Source organism: Daphnia carinata, chromosome 2 (genome assembly GCF_022539665.2).
Source record: "Daphnia carinata strain CSIRO-1 chromosome 2, CSIRO_AGI_Dcar_HiC_V3, whole genome shotgun sequence".
Lineage (NCBI taxonomy): Eukaryota > Metazoa > Arthropoda > Branchiopoda > Diplostraca > Daphniidae > Daphnia > Daphnia carinata.
The window spans coordinates 434347-447041 of NC_081332.1; the positions used below are offsets into that span (position 1 = coordinate 434347).

Here is a 12695-nt window from a genome sequence, read left to right on the forward strand (position 1 = left end):
GAATGGTTATCAAACGCGTGCCACGAAAGGAGACTGGATTTTCAGAAAAATAAGTAATAGTCTTACACGCCCAACGTGGGGCTCGAACCCACGACCCTGAGATTAAGAGTCTCATGCTCTACCGACTGAGCTAGCCAGGCACACGTTATGTAGAAGTGCTTGCATTTGATGTGACACCCTTTCCGCTATGTTTTGGAAAAACCATCTCTTTTAATATGCTAATTAACAAGACATGAACTGCAATCAATAAATTAAACAAACTCTTTACTACCAATAAAAATTCACCCTGTGATTCATTTTTAATGGATACTGGAAGTATCTGGAGGTTTCGGCTGTAAGTCGGAAGACTTAGAAGCCCAATCATAGATGACCATAGCTGCACTGCAGCTGGCACTATGATTTGCAAACTTCCTATAATTACATATAATCAGTTGATGTTGTTGCTGACAAAGCAATGACGATGTACTAATTTCGGTACTACTGCAATCACGAGAAGTAGGTAGTTTAAATACTGCGTTGAAAGAGTAACATTCGTTACTGGCCCGTAGGAGGATCGAACTCATGACCTCCGCGTTATTAGCACGGCGCTCTAACCAACTGAGCTAACGGGCCTTGATTGACTTAAAAAATTTCTAAAATATGAGTGTGTGTTAATGGGCAAAAAACTACAAAAATACTATAAAATGACAGTGAAGGGATTCGAACCCTTGCCTCCGAAGAGACTGGTGCCTAAAACCAGCGCCATAGACCACTCGGCCACACTATCCAATAGTTATATGGTTCCCGTACATCAATTTATTTGCTGCACCATAGTTATATTGTTCACAATAGAAAAACATACCTGGTACTAAACGCTACGAAGATTACATTACCCATCAAGATAATAACTGTACAGCATGTAAATGACTTATCAAATTGTTTGGGAAATCGCAGACAGCAGGGTTCGAACCTGCGCTCCAAGATGGAAACAGATTTCAAGTCTGTCGCCTTAACCACTCGGCCATGTCTGCTTGTATTCGCCCATGCAATAACATTGCACGGTAAAACCCAGCTCTATAAAGCCCCATTCAAAAAAGTTTGCATAAACTTTTATTCCCAGTGGGAATTCATTTCTACTGTTCTAATAACAAATAAAACTAGGTGATGAAGATGTAAGCAGCCGGAAGAGCAATTGTGTGCTGTAGATTACTTATCTGCACGAAAGGGGCACAAATGGAATCTTCTTTGGGCGATCACCTGCCACTCTGTCGCATGGCTACTTTACTACCTCATAGCTGTCATTGTTTGATTTGGGGCACGTTATTCTAAAGAAATTTGGGCCTCTTCATGACTACTAGGGGCGAGGAAGGGCGTTTTACACCAAAATGATTTGTGTAACTGAAATAGGTAAACGCACTAGTGGCCCGTAAGAGGATCGAACTCATGACCTTCGCGTTATTAGCACGACGCTCTAACCAGCTGAGCTAACAGGCCACGGAATATGCTCGCACGCACGAAAAATCAGCGAGTGCATTCGCAAGCAGAACATGCCATAGCCCACGTAAAATGAAAGAAAGCCGTCAAACAACCAGCGAAGGATTAGAAAAGCCCAAGAAAAAGCCCCCTTCAAGAACACTTCCAGCTTGACTGAAGGAATTGAGGGCCGAATGGTTATCAAACGCGTGCCACGAAAGGAGACTGGATTTTCAGAAAAATAAGTAATAGTCTTACACGCCCAACGTGGGGCTCGAACCCACGACCCTGAGATTAAGAGTCTCATGCTCTACCGACTGAGCTAGCCAGGCACACGTTATGTAGAAGTGCTTGCATTTGATGTGACACCCTTTCCGCTATGTTTTGGAAAAACCATCTCTTTTAATATGCTAATTAACAAGACATGAACTGCAATCAATAAATTAAACAAACTCTTTACTACCAATAAAAATTCACCCTGTGATTCATTTTTAATGGATACTGGAAGTATCTGGAGGTTTCGGCTGTAAGTCGGAAGACTTAGAAGCCCAATCATAGATGACCATAGCTGCACTGCAGCTGGCACTATGATTTGCAAACTTCCTATAATTACATATAATCAGTTGATGTTGTTGCTGACAAAGCAATGACGATGTACTAATTTCGGTACTACTGCAATCACGAGAAGTAGGTAGTTTAAATACTGCGTTGAAAGAGTAACATTCGTTACTGGCCCGTATGAGGATCGAACTCATGACCTCCGCGTTATTAGCACGGCGCTCTAACCAACTGAGCTAACGGGCCTTGATTGACTTAAAAAATTTCTAAAATATGAGTGTGTGTTAATGGGCAAAAAACTACAAAAATACTATAAAATGACAGTGAAGGGATTCGAACCCTTGCCTCCGAAGAGACTGGTGCCTAAAACCAGCGCCATAGACCACTCGGCCACACTATCCAATAGTTATATGGTTCCCGTACATCAATTTATTTGCTGCACCATAGTTATATTGTTCACAATAGAAAAACATACCTGGTACTAAACGCTACGAAGATTACATTACCCATCAAGATAATAACTGTACAGCATGTAAATGACTTATCAAATTGTTTGGGAAATCGCAGACAGCAGGGTTCGAACCTGCGCTCCAAGATGGAAACAGATTTCAAGTCTGTCGCCTTAACCACTCGGCCATGTCTGCTTGTATTCGCCCATGCAATAACATTGCACGGTAAAACCCAGCTCTATAAAGCCCCATTCAAAAAAGTTTGCATAAACTTTTATTCCCAGTGGGAATTCATTTCTACTGTTCTAATAACAAATAAAACTAGGTGATGAAGATGTAAGCAGCCGGAAGAGCAATTGTGTGCTGTAGATTACTTATCTGCACGAAAGGGGCACAAATGGAATCTTCTTTGGGCGATCACCTGCCACTCTGTCGCATGGCTACTTTACTACCTCATAGCTGTCATTGTTTGATTTGGGGCACGTTATTCTAAAGAAATTTGGGCCTCTTCATGACTACTAGGGGCGAGGAAGGGCGTTTTACACCAAAATGATTTGTGTAACTGAAATAGGTAAACGCACTATGGCCCGTAAGAGGATCGAACTCATGACCTTCGCGTTATTAGCACGACGCTCTAACCAGCTGAGCTAACAGGCCACGGAATATGCTCGCACGCACGAAAAATCAGCGAGTGCATTCGCAAGCAGAACATGCCATAGCCCACGTAAAATGAAAGAAAGCCGTCAAACAACCAGCGAAGGATTAGAAAAGCCCAAGAAAAAGCCCCCTTCAAGAACACTTCCAGCTTGACTGAAGGAATTGAGGGCCGAATGGTTATCAAACGCGTGCCACGAAAGGAGACTGGATTTTCAGAAAAATAAGTAATAGTCTTACACGCCCAACGTGGGGCTCGAACCCACGACCCTGAGATTAAGAGTCTCATGCTCTACCGACTGAGCTAGCCAGGCACACGTTATGTAGAAGTGCTTGCATTTGATGTGACACCCTTTCCGCTATGTTTTGGAAAAACCATCTCTTTTAATATGCTAATTAACAAGACATGAACTGCAATCAATAAATTAAACAAACTCTTTACTACCAATAAAAATTCACCCTGTGATTCATTTTTAATGGATACTGGAAGTATCTGGAGGTTTCGGCTGTAAGTCGGAAGACTTAGAAGCCCAATCATAGATGACCATAGCTGCACTGCAGCTGGCACTATGATTTGCAAACTTCCTATAATTACATATAATCAGTTGATGTTGTTGCTGACAAAGCAATGACGATGTACTAATTTCGGTACTACTGCAATCACGAGAAGTAGGTAGTTTAAATACTGCGTTGAAAGAGTAACATTCGTTACTGGCCCGTAGGAGGATCGAACTCATGACCTCCGCGTTATTAGCACGGCGCTCTAACCAACTGAGCTAACGGGCCTTGATTGACTTAAAAAATTTCTAAAATATGAGTGTGTGTTAATGGGCAAAAAACTACAAAAATACTATAAAATGACAGTGAAGGGATTCGAACCCTTGCCTCCGAAGAGACTGGTGCCTAAAACCAGCGCCATAGACCACTCGGCCACACTATCCAATAGTTATATGGTTCCCGTACATCAATTTATTTGCTGCACCATAGTTATATTGTTCACAATAGAAAAACATACCTGGTACTAAACGCTACGAAGATTACATTACCCATCAAGATAATAACTGTACAGCATGTAAATGACTTATCAAATTGTTTGGGAAATCGCAGACAGCAGGGTTCGAACCTGCGCTCCAAGATGGAAACAGATTTCAAGTCTGTCGCCTTAACCACTCGGCCATGTCTGCTTGTATTCGCCCATGCAATAACATTGCACGGTAAAACCCAGCTCTATAAAGCCCCATTCAAAAAAGTTTGCATAAACTTTTATTCCCAGTGGGAATTCATTTCTACTGTTCTAATAACAAATAAAACTAGGTGATGAAGATGTAAGCAGCCGGAAGAGCAATTGTGTGCTGTAGATTACTTATCTGCACGAAAGGGGCACAAATGGAATCTTCTTTGGGCGATCACCTGCCACTCTGTCGCATGGCTACTTTACTACCTCATAGCTGTCATTGTTTGATTTGGGGCACGTTATTCTAAAGAAATTTGGGCCTCTTCATGACTACTAGGGGCGAGGAAGGGCGTTTTACACCAAAATGATTTGTGTAACTGAAATAGGTAAACGCACTAGTGGCCCGTAAGAGGATCGAACTCATGACCTTCGCGTTATTAGCACGACGCTCTAACCAGCTGAGCTAACAGGCCACGGAATATGCTCGCACGCACGAAAAATCAGCGAGTGCATTCGCAAGCAGAACATGCCATAGCCCACGTAAAATGAAAGAAAGCCGTCAAACAACCAGCGAAGGATTAGAAAAGCCCAAGAAAAAGCCCCCTTCAAGAACACTTCCAGCTTGACTGAAGGAATTGAGGGCCGAATGGTTATCAAACGCGTGCCACGAAAGGAGACTGGATTTTCAGAAAAATAAGTAATAGTCTTACACGCCCAACGTGGGGCTCGAACCCACGACCCTGAGATTAAGAGTCTCATGCTCTACCGACTGAGCTAGCCAGGCACACGTTATGTAGAAGTGCTTGCATTTGATGTGACACCCTTTCCGCTATGTTTTGGAAAAACCATCTCTTTTAATATGCTAATTAACAAGACATGAACTGCAATCAATAAATTAAACAAACTCTTTACTACCAATAAAAATTCACCCTGTGATTCATTTTTAATGGATACTGGAAGTATCTGGAGGTTTCGGCTGTAAGTCGGAAGACTTAGAAGCCCAATCATAGATGACCATAGCTGCACTGCAGCTGGCACTATGATTTGCAAACTTCCTATAATTACATATAATCAGTTGATGTTGTTGCTGACAAAGCAATGACGATGTACTAATTTCGGTACTACTGCAATCACGAGAAGTAGGTAGTTTAAATACTGCGTTGAAAGAGTAACATTCGTTACTGGCCCGTAGGAGGATCGAACTCATGACCTCCGCGTTATTAGCACGGCGCTCTAACCAACTGAGCTAACGGGCCTTGATTGACTTAAAAAATTTCTAAAATATGAGTGTGTGTTAATGGGCAAAAAACTACAAAAATACTATAAAATGACAGTGAAGGGATTCGAACCCTTGCCTCCGAAGAGACTGGTGCCTAAAACCAGCGCCATAGACCACTCGGCCACACTATCCAATAGTTATATGGTTCCCGTACATCAATTTATTTGCTGCACCATAGTTATATTGTTCACAATAGAAAAACATACCTGGTACTAAACGCTACGAAGATTACATTACCCATCAAGATAATAACTGTACAGCATGTAAATGACTTATCAAATTGTTTGGGAAATCGCAGACAGCAGGGTTCGAACCTGCGCTCCAAGATGGAAACAGATTTCAAGTCTGTCGCCTTAACCACTCGGCCATGTCTGCTTGTATTCGCCCATGCAATAACATTGCACGGTAAAACCCAGCTCTATAAAGCCCCATTCAAAAAAGTTTGCATAAACTTTTATTCCCAGTGGGAATTCATTTCTACTGTTCTAATAACAAATAAAACTAGGTGATGAAGATGTAAGCAGCCGGAAGAGCAATTGTGTGCTGTAGATTACTTATCTGCACGAAAGGGGCACAAATGGAATCTTCTTTGGGCGCACCTGCCACTCTGTCGCATGGCTACTTTACTACCTCATAGCTGTCATTGTTTGATTTGGGGCACGTTATTCTAAAGAAATTTGGGCCTCTTCATGACTACTAGGGGCGAGGAAGGGCGTTTTACACCAAAATGATTTGTGTAACTGAAATAGGTAAACGCACTATGGCCCGTAAGAGGATCGAACTCATGACCTTCGCGTTATTAGCACGACGCTCTAACCAGCTGAGCTAACAGGCCACGGAATATGCTCGCACGCACGAAAAATCAGCGAGTGCATTCGCAAGCAGAACATGCCATAGCCCACGTAAAATGAAAGAAAGCCGTCAAACAACCAGCGAAGGATTAGAAAAGCCCAAGAAAAAGCCCCTTCAAGAACACTTCCAGCTTGACTGAAGGAATTGAGGGCCGAATGGTTATCAAACGCGTGCCACGAAAGCAGACTGGATTTTCAGAAAAATAAGTAATAGTCTTACACGCCCAACGTGGGGCTCGAACCCACGACCCTGAGATTAAGAGTCTCATGCTCTACCGACTGAGCTAGCCAGGCACACGTTATGTAGAAGTGCTTGCATTTGATGTGACACCCTTTCCGCTATGTTTTGGAAAAACCATCTCTTTTAATATGCTAATTAACAAGACATGAACTGCAATCAATAAATTAAACAAACTCTTTACTACCAATAAAAATTCACCCTGTGATTCATTTTTAATGGATACTGGAAGTATCTGGAGGTTTCGGCTGTAAGTCGGAAGACTTAGAAGCCCAATCATAGATGACCATAGCTGCACTGCAGCTGGCACTATGATTTGCAAACTTCCTATAATTACATATAATCAGTTGATATTGTTGCTGACAAGGCAATGACGATGTACTAATTTCGGTACTACTGCAATCACGAGAAGTAGGTAGTTTAAATACTGCGTTGAAAGAGTAACATTCGTTACTGGCCCGTAGGAGGATCGAACTCATGACCTCCGCGTTATTAGCACGGCGCTCTAACCAACTGAGCTAACGGGCCTTGATTGACTTAAAAAATTTCTAAAATATGAGTGTGTGTTAATGTGCAAAAAACTACAAAAATACTATAAAATGACAGTGAAGGGATTCGAACCCTTGCCTCCGAAGAGACTGGTGCCTAAAACCAGCGCCATAGACCACTCGGCCACACTATCCAATAGTTATATGGTTCCCGTACATCAATTTATTTGCTGCACCATAGTTATATTGTTCACAATAGAAAAACATACCTGGTACTAAACGCTACGAAGATTACATTACCCATCAAGATAATAACTGCACAGCATGTAAATGACTTATCAAATTGTTTGGGAGATCGCAGACAGCAGGGTTCGAACCTGCGCTCCAAGATGGAAACAGATTTCAAGTCTGTCGCCTTAACCACTCGGCCATGTCTGCTTGTATTCGCCCATGCAATAACATTGCACGGTAACAGATTTACCTTGCGCAGACAGCAGGGTTCGAACCTGCGCTCCAAGATGGAAACAGATTTCAAGTCTGTCGCCTTAACCACTCGGCCATGTCTGCTTGTATTCGCCCATGCAATAACATTGCACGGTAAAACCCAGCTCTATAAAGCCCCATTCAAAAAAGTTTGCATAAACTTTTATTCCCAGTGGGAATTCATTTCTACTGTTCTAATAACAAATAAAACTAGGTGATGAAGATGTAAGCAGCCGGAAGAGCAATTGTGTGCTGTAGATTACTTATCTGCACGAAAGGGGCACAAATGGAATCTTCTTTGGGCGATCACCTGCCACTCTGTCGCATGGCTACTTTACTACCTCATAGCTGTCATTGTTTGATTTGGGGCACGTTATTCTAAAGAAATTTGGGCCTCTTCATGACTACTAGGGGCGAGGAAGGGCGTTTTACACCAAAATGATTTGTGTAACTGAAATAGGTAAACGCACTAGTGGCCCGTAAGAGGATCGAACTCATGACCTTCGCGTTATTAGCACGACGCTCTAACCAGCTGAGCTAACAGGCCACGGAATATGCTCGCACGCACGAAAAATCAGCGAGTGCATTCGCAAGCAGAACATGCCATAGCCCACGTAAAATGAAAGAAAGCCGTCAAACAACCAGCGAAGGATTAGAAAAGCCCAAGAAAAAGCCCCCTTCAAGAACACTTCCAGCTTGACTGAAGGAATTGAGGGCCGAATGGTTATCAAACGCGTGCCACGAAAGCAGACTGGATTTTCAGAAAAATAAGTAATAGTCTTATTCGCCCTACGTGGGGCTCAAAGCCATGACCATGAGATTAGAAGTCTCATGCTCTACCGACTCAGCTAGCCAGGCCTACGTTATGTAGAAGTGCTTGCATTTGATGTGACACCCTTTCCGCTATGTTTTGGAAAAACCATCTCTTTTAATATGCTAATTAACAAGACATGAACTGCAATCAATAAATTAAACAAACTCTTTACTACCAATAAAAATTCACCCTGTGATTCATTTTTAATGGATACTGGAAGTATCTGGAGGTTTCGGCTGTAAGTCGGAAGACTTAGAAGCCCAATCATAGATGACCATAGCTGCACTGCAGCTGGCACTATGATTTGCAAACTTCCTATAATTACATATAATCAGTTGATATTGTTGCTGACAAGGCAATGACGATGTACTAATTTCGGTACTACTGCAATCACGAGAAGTAGGTAGTTTAAATACTGCGTTGAAAGAGTAACATTCGTTACTGGCCCGTAGGAGGATCGAACTCATGACCTCCGCGTTATTAGCACGGCGCTCTAACCAACTGAGCTAACGGGCCTTGATTGACTTAAAAAATTTCTAAAATATGAGTGTGTGTTAATGTGCAAAAAACTACAAAAATACTATAAAATGACAGTGAAGGGATTCGAACCCTTGCCTCCGAAGAGACTGGTGCCTAAAACCAGCGCCATAGACCACTCGGCCACACTATCCAATAGTTATATGGTTCCCGTACATCAATTTATTTGCTGCACCATAGTTATATTGTTCACAATAGAAAAACATACCTGGTACTAAACGCTACGAAGATTACATTACCCATCAAGATAATAACTGCACAGCATGTAAATGACTTATCAAATTGTTTGGGAGATCGCAGACAGCAGGGTTCGAACCTGCGCTCCAAGATGGAAACAGATTTCAAGTCTGTCGCCTTAACCACTCGGCCATGTCTGCTTGTATTCGCCCATGCAATAACATTGCACGGTAAAACCCAGCTCTATAAAGCCCCATTCAAAAAAGTTTGCATAAACTTTTATTCCCAGTGGGAATTCATTTCTACTGTTCTAATAACAAATAAAACTAGGTGATGAAGATGTAAGCAGCCGGAAGAGCAATTGTGTGCTGTAGATTACTTATCTGCACGAAAGGGGCACAAATGGAATCTTCTTTGGGCGATCACCTGCCACTCTGTCGCATGGCTACTTTACTACCTCATAGCTGTCATTGTTTGATTTGGGGCACGTTATTCTAAAGAAATTTGGGCCTCTTCATGACTACTAGGGGCGAGGAAGGGCGTTTTACACCAAAATGATTTGTGTAACTGAAATAGGTAAACGCACTAATGGCCCGTAAGAGGATCGAACTCTTGACCTTCGCGTTATTAGCACGACGCTCTAACCAGCTGAGCTAACAGGCCACGGAATATGCTCGCACGCACGAAAAATCAGCGAGTGCATTCGCAAGCAGAACATGCCATAGCCCACGTAAAATGAAAGAAAGCCGTCAAACAACCAGCGAAGGTAGAAAAGCCCAAGAAAAAGCCCCTTCAAGAACACTTCCAGCTTGACTGAAGGAATTGAGGGCCGAATGGTTATCAAACGCGTGCCACGAAAGCAGACTGGATTTTCAGAAAAATAAGTAATAGTCTTACACGCCCAACGTGGGGCTCGAACCCACGACCCTGAGATTAAGAGTCTCATGCTCTACCGACTGAGCTAGCCAGGCACACGTTATGTAGAAGTGCTTGCATTTGATGTGACACCCTTTCCGCTATGTTTTGGAAAAACCATCTCTTTTAATATGCTAATTAACAAGACATGAACTGCAATCAATAAATTAAACAAACTCTTTACTACCAATAAAAATTCACCCTGTGATTCATTTTTAATGGATACTGGAAGTATCTGGAGGTTTCGGCTGTAAGTCGGAAGACTTAGAAGCCCAATCATAGATGACCATAGCTGCACTGCAGCTGGCACTATGATTTGCAAACTTCCTATAATTACATATAATCAGTTGATATTGTTGCTGACAAGGCAATGACGATGTACTAATTTCGGTACTACTGCAATCACGAGAAGTAGGTAGTTTAAATACTGCGTTGAAAGAGTAACATTCGTTACTGGCCCGTAGGAGGATCGAACTCATGACCTCCGCGTTATTAGCACGGCGCTCTAACCAACTGAGCTAACGGGCCTTGATTGACTTAAAAAATTTCTAAAATATGAGTGTGTGTTAATGTGCAAAAAACTACAAAAATACTATAAAATGACAGTGAAGGGATTCGAACCCTTGCCTCCGAAGAGACTGGTGCCTAAAACCAGCGCCATAGACCACTCGGCCACACTATCCAATAGTTATATGGTTCCCGTACATCAATTTATTTGCTGCACCATAGTTATATTGTTCACAATAGAAAAACATACCTGGTACTAAACGCTACGAAGATTACATTACCCATCAAGATAATAACTGCACAGCATGTAAATGACTTATCAAATTGTTTGGGAGATCGCAGACAGCAGGGTTCGAACCTGCGCTCCAAGATGGAAACAGATTTCAAGTCTGTCGCCTTAACCACTCGGCCATGTCTGCTTGTATTCGCCCATGCAATAACATTGCACGGTAAAACCCAGCTCTATAAAGCCCCATTCAAAAAAGTTTGCATAAACTTTTATTCCCAGTGGGAATTCATTTCTACTGTTCTAATAACAAATAAAACTAGGTGATGAAGATGTAAGCAGCCGGAAGAGCAATTGTGTGCTGTAGATTACTTATCTGCACGAAAGGGGCACAAATGGAATCTTCTTTGGGCGATCACCTGCCACTCTGTCGCATGGCTACTTTACTACCTCATAGCTGTCATTGTTTGATTTGGGGCACGTTATTCTAAAGAAATTTGGGCCTCTTCATGACTACTAGGGGCGAGGAAGGGCGTTTTACACCAAAATGATTTGTGTAACTGAAATAGGTAAACGCACTAGTGGCCCGTAATAGGATCGAACTCATGACCTCCGCGTCTTAGCACGACGCTCTAACCAGCTGAGCTAACAGGCCACGGAATATGCTCGCACGCACGAAAAATCAGCGAGTGCATTCGCAAGCAGAACATGCCATAGCCCACGTAAAATGAAAGAAAGCCGTCAAACAACCAGCGAAGGATTAGAAAAGCCCAAGAAAAAGCCCCCTTCAAGAACACTTCCAGCTTGACTGAAGGAATTGAGGGCCGAATGGTTATCAAACGCGTGCCACGAAAGCAGACTGGATTTTCAGAAAAATAAGTAATAGTCTTACACGCCCAACGTGGGGCTCGAACCCACGACCCTGAGATTAAGAGTCTCATGCTCTACCGACTGAGCTAGCCAGGCACACGTTATGTAGAAGTGCTTGCATTTGATGTGACACCCTTTCCGCTATGTTTTGGAAAAACCATCTCTTTTAATATGCTAATTAACAAGACATGAACTGCAATCAATAAATTAAACAAACTCTTTACTACCAATAAAAATTCACCCTGTGATTCATTTTTAATGGATACTGGAAGTATCTGGAGGTTTCGGCTGTAAGTCGGAAGACTTAGAAGCCCAATCATAGATGACCATAGCTGCACTGCAGCTGGCACTATGATTTGCAAACTTCCTATAATTACATATAATCAGTTGATATTGTTGCTGACAAGGCAATGACGATGTACTAATTTCGGTACTACTGCAATCACGAGAAGTAGGTAGTTTAAATACTGCGTTGAAAGAGTAACATTCGTTACTGGCCCGTAGGAGGATCGAACTCATGACCTCCGCGTTATTAGCACGGCGCTCTAACCAACTGAGCTAACGGGCCTTGATTGACTTAAAAAATTTCTAAAATATGAGTGTGTGTTAATGTGCAAAAAACTACAAAAATACTATAAAATGACAGTGAAGGGATTCGAACCCTTGCCTCCGAAGAGACTGGTGCCTAAAACCAGCGCCATAGACCACTCGGCCACACTATCCAATAGTTATATGGTTCCCGTACATCAATTTATTTGCTGCACCATAGTTATATTGTTCACAATAGAAAAACATACCTGGTACTAAACGCTACGAAGATTACATTACCCATCAAGATAATAACTGCACAGCATGTAAATGACTTATCAAATTGTTTGGGAGATCGCAGACAGCAGGGTTCGAACCTGCGCTCCAAGATGGAAACAGATTTCAAGTCTGTCGCCTTAACCACTCGGCCATGTCTGCTTGTATTCGCCCATGCAATAACATTGCACGGTAAAACCCAGCTCTATAAAGCCCCAT

At 42.4% G+C, this 12695-nt stretch overlaps 38 non-coding genes across 38 annotated transcripts; all 38 read right to left on the bottom strand.

Moving 5' to 3' along the window:
* Positions 1-67: 67 nt before the first annotated feature.
* On the bottom strand, positions 68-140 carry Trnak-cuu (transfer RNA lysine (anticodon CUU)). The gene has a single exon. It is a non-coding gene; the product is annotated as a tRNA-Lys (tRNA).
* A 398-nt stretch (positions 141-538) lies between these two features.
* Trnai-aau (transfer RNA isoleucine (anticodon AAU)) lies at positions 539-612 on the bottom strand. Its single transcript has one exon. It is a non-coding gene; the product is annotated as a tRNA-Ile (tRNA).
* A 72-nt stretch (positions 613-684) lies between these two features.
* Trnal-uag (transfer RNA leucine (anticodon UAG)) lies at positions 685-766 on the bottom strand. The gene has a single exon. It is a non-coding gene; the product is annotated as a tRNA-Leu (tRNA).
* Positions 767-928: 162 nt separating this feature from the next.
* On the bottom strand, positions 929-1010 carry Trnas-uga (transfer RNA serine (anticodon UGA)). Its single transcript has one exon. It is a non-coding gene; the product is annotated as a tRNA-Ser (tRNA).
* Positions 1011-1399: 389 nt separating this feature from the next.
* Trnai-aau (transfer RNA isoleucine (anticodon AAU)) lies at positions 1400-1473 on the bottom strand. The gene has a single exon. It is a non-coding gene; the product is annotated as a tRNA-Ile (tRNA).
* Positions 1474-1711: 238 nt separating this feature from the next.
* Trnak-cuu (transfer RNA lysine (anticodon CUU)) lies at positions 1712-1784 on the bottom strand. The gene has a single exon. It is a non-coding gene; the product is annotated as a tRNA-Lys (tRNA).
* Positions 1785-2182: 398 nt separating this feature from the next.
* Trnai-aau (transfer RNA isoleucine (anticodon AAU)) lies at positions 2183-2256 on the bottom strand. The gene has a single exon. It is a non-coding gene; the product is annotated as a tRNA-Ile (tRNA).
* Positions 2257-2328: 72 nt separating this feature from the next.
* On the bottom strand, positions 2329-2410 carry Trnal-uag (transfer RNA leucine (anticodon UAG)). Its single transcript has one exon. It is a non-coding gene; the product is annotated as a tRNA-Leu (tRNA).
* Positions 2411-2572: 162 nt separating this feature from the next.
* Positions 2573-2654, bottom strand: Trnas-uga (transfer RNA serine (anticodon UGA)). The gene has a single exon. It is a non-coding gene; the product is annotated as a tRNA-Ser (tRNA).
* Positions 2655-3042: 388 nt separating this feature from the next.
* On the bottom strand, positions 3043-3116 carry Trnai-aau (transfer RNA isoleucine (anticodon AAU)). Its single transcript has one exon. It is a non-coding gene; the product is annotated as a tRNA-Ile (tRNA).
* A 238-nt stretch (positions 3117-3354) lies between these two features.
* Trnak-cuu (transfer RNA lysine (anticodon CUU)) lies at positions 3355-3427 on the bottom strand. The gene has a single exon. It is a non-coding gene; the product is annotated as a tRNA-Lys (tRNA).
* A 398-nt stretch (positions 3428-3825) lies between these two features.
* Positions 3826-3899, bottom strand: Trnai-aau (transfer RNA isoleucine (anticodon AAU)). Its single transcript has one exon. It is a non-coding gene; the product is annotated as a tRNA-Ile (tRNA).
* Positions 3900-3971: 72 nt separating this feature from the next.
* On the bottom strand, positions 3972-4053 carry Trnal-uag (transfer RNA leucine (anticodon UAG)). Its single transcript has one exon. It is a non-coding gene; the product is annotated as a tRNA-Leu (tRNA).
* A 162-nt stretch (positions 4054-4215) lies between these two features.
* On the bottom strand, positions 4216-4297 carry Trnas-uga (transfer RNA serine (anticodon UGA)). The gene has a single exon. It is a non-coding gene; the product is annotated as a tRNA-Ser (tRNA).
* Positions 4298-4686: 389 nt separating this feature from the next.
* On the bottom strand, positions 4687-4760 carry Trnai-aau (transfer RNA isoleucine (anticodon AAU)). Its single transcript has one exon. It is a non-coding gene; the product is annotated as a tRNA-Ile (tRNA).
* Positions 4761-4998: 238 nt separating this feature from the next.
* Trnak-cuu (transfer RNA lysine (anticodon CUU)) lies at positions 4999-5071 on the bottom strand. The gene has a single exon. It is a non-coding gene; the product is annotated as a tRNA-Lys (tRNA).
* Positions 5072-5469: 398 nt separating this feature from the next.
* On the bottom strand, positions 5470-5543 carry Trnai-aau (transfer RNA isoleucine (anticodon AAU)). Its single transcript has one exon. It is a non-coding gene; the product is annotated as a tRNA-Ile (tRNA).
* A 72-nt stretch (positions 5544-5615) lies between these two features.
* Trnal-uag (transfer RNA leucine (anticodon UAG)) lies at positions 5616-5697 on the bottom strand. The gene has a single exon. It is a non-coding gene; the product is annotated as a tRNA-Leu (tRNA).
* A 162-nt stretch (positions 5698-5859) lies between these two features.
* Positions 5860-5941, bottom strand: Trnas-uga (transfer RNA serine (anticodon UGA)). The gene has a single exon. It is a non-coding gene; the product is annotated as a tRNA-Ser (tRNA).
* Positions 5942-6327: 386 nt separating this feature from the next.
* Positions 6328-6401, bottom strand: Trnai-aau (transfer RNA isoleucine (anticodon AAU)). The gene has a single exon. It is a non-coding gene; the product is annotated as a tRNA-Ile (tRNA).
* Positions 6402-6638: 237 nt separating this feature from the next.
* On the bottom strand, positions 6639-6711 carry Trnak-cuu (transfer RNA lysine (anticodon CUU)). Its single transcript has one exon. It is a non-coding gene; the product is annotated as a tRNA-Lys (tRNA).
* Positions 6712-7109: 398 nt separating this feature from the next.
* Positions 7110-7183, bottom strand: Trnai-aau (transfer RNA isoleucine (anticodon AAU)). The gene has a single exon. It is a non-coding gene; the product is annotated as a tRNA-Ile (tRNA).
* Positions 7184-7255: 72 nt separating this feature from the next.
* Trnal-uag (transfer RNA leucine (anticodon UAG)) lies at positions 7256-7337 on the bottom strand. Its single transcript has one exon. It is a non-coding gene; the product is annotated as a tRNA-Leu (tRNA).
* Positions 7338-7499: 162 nt separating this feature from the next.
* On the bottom strand, positions 7500-7581 carry Trnas-uga (transfer RNA serine (anticodon UGA)). The gene has a single exon. It is a non-coding gene; the product is annotated as a tRNA-Ser (tRNA).
* A 47-nt stretch (positions 7582-7628) lies between these two features.
* Positions 7629-7710, bottom strand: Trnas-uga (transfer RNA serine (anticodon UGA)). Its single transcript has one exon. It is a non-coding gene; the product is annotated as a tRNA-Ser (tRNA).
* A 389-nt stretch (positions 7711-8099) lies between these two features.
* On the bottom strand, positions 8100-8173 carry Trnai-aau (transfer RNA isoleucine (anticodon AAU)). The gene has a single exon. It is a non-coding gene; the product is annotated as a tRNA-Ile (tRNA).
* Positions 8174-8882: 709 nt separating this feature from the next.
* Trnai-aau (transfer RNA isoleucine (anticodon AAU)) lies at positions 8883-8956 on the bottom strand. Its single transcript has one exon. It is a non-coding gene; the product is annotated as a tRNA-Ile (tRNA).
* Positions 8957-9028: 72 nt separating this feature from the next.
* On the bottom strand, positions 9029-9110 carry Trnal-uag (transfer RNA leucine (anticodon UAG)). The gene has a single exon. It is a non-coding gene; the product is annotated as a tRNA-Leu (tRNA).
* Positions 9111-9272: 162 nt separating this feature from the next.
* On the bottom strand, positions 9273-9354 carry Trnas-uga (transfer RNA serine (anticodon UGA)). The gene has a single exon. It is a non-coding gene; the product is annotated as a tRNA-Ser (tRNA).
* Positions 9355-9743: 389 nt separating this feature from the next.
* Positions 9744-9817, bottom strand: Trnai-aau (transfer RNA isoleucine (anticodon AAU)). Its single transcript has one exon. It is a non-coding gene; the product is annotated as a tRNA-Ile (tRNA).
* Positions 9818-10052: 235 nt separating this feature from the next.
* Positions 10053-10125, bottom strand: Trnak-cuu (transfer RNA lysine (anticodon CUU)). Its single transcript has one exon. It is a non-coding gene; the product is annotated as a tRNA-Lys (tRNA).
* A 398-nt stretch (positions 10126-10523) lies between these two features.
* On the bottom strand, positions 10524-10597 carry Trnai-aau (transfer RNA isoleucine (anticodon AAU)). Its single transcript has one exon. It is a non-coding gene; the product is annotated as a tRNA-Ile (tRNA).
* A 72-nt stretch (positions 10598-10669) lies between these two features.
* Positions 10670-10751, bottom strand: Trnal-uag (transfer RNA leucine (anticodon UAG)). Its single transcript has one exon. It is a non-coding gene; the product is annotated as a tRNA-Leu (tRNA).
* Positions 10752-10913: 162 nt separating this feature from the next.
* Positions 10914-10995, bottom strand: Trnas-uga (transfer RNA serine (anticodon UGA)). Its single transcript has one exon. It is a non-coding gene; the product is annotated as a tRNA-Ser (tRNA).
* A 700-nt stretch (positions 10996-11695) lies between these two features.
* Positions 11696-11768, bottom strand: Trnak-cuu (transfer RNA lysine (anticodon CUU)). Its single transcript has one exon. It is a non-coding gene; the product is annotated as a tRNA-Lys (tRNA).
* A 398-nt stretch (positions 11769-12166) lies between these two features.
* Trnai-aau (transfer RNA isoleucine (anticodon AAU)) lies at positions 12167-12240 on the bottom strand. Its single transcript has one exon. It is a non-coding gene; the product is annotated as a tRNA-Ile (tRNA).
* Positions 12241-12312: 72 nt separating this feature from the next.
* Positions 12313-12394, bottom strand: Trnal-uag (transfer RNA leucine (anticodon UAG)). Its single transcript has one exon. It is a non-coding gene; the product is annotated as a tRNA-Leu (tRNA).
* A 162-nt stretch (positions 12395-12556) lies between these two features.
* Positions 12557-12638, bottom strand: Trnas-uga (transfer RNA serine (anticodon UGA)). Its single transcript has one exon. It is a non-coding gene; the product is annotated as a tRNA-Ser (tRNA).
* Between the last annotated feature and the right edge of the window lie 57 nt (positions 12639-12695).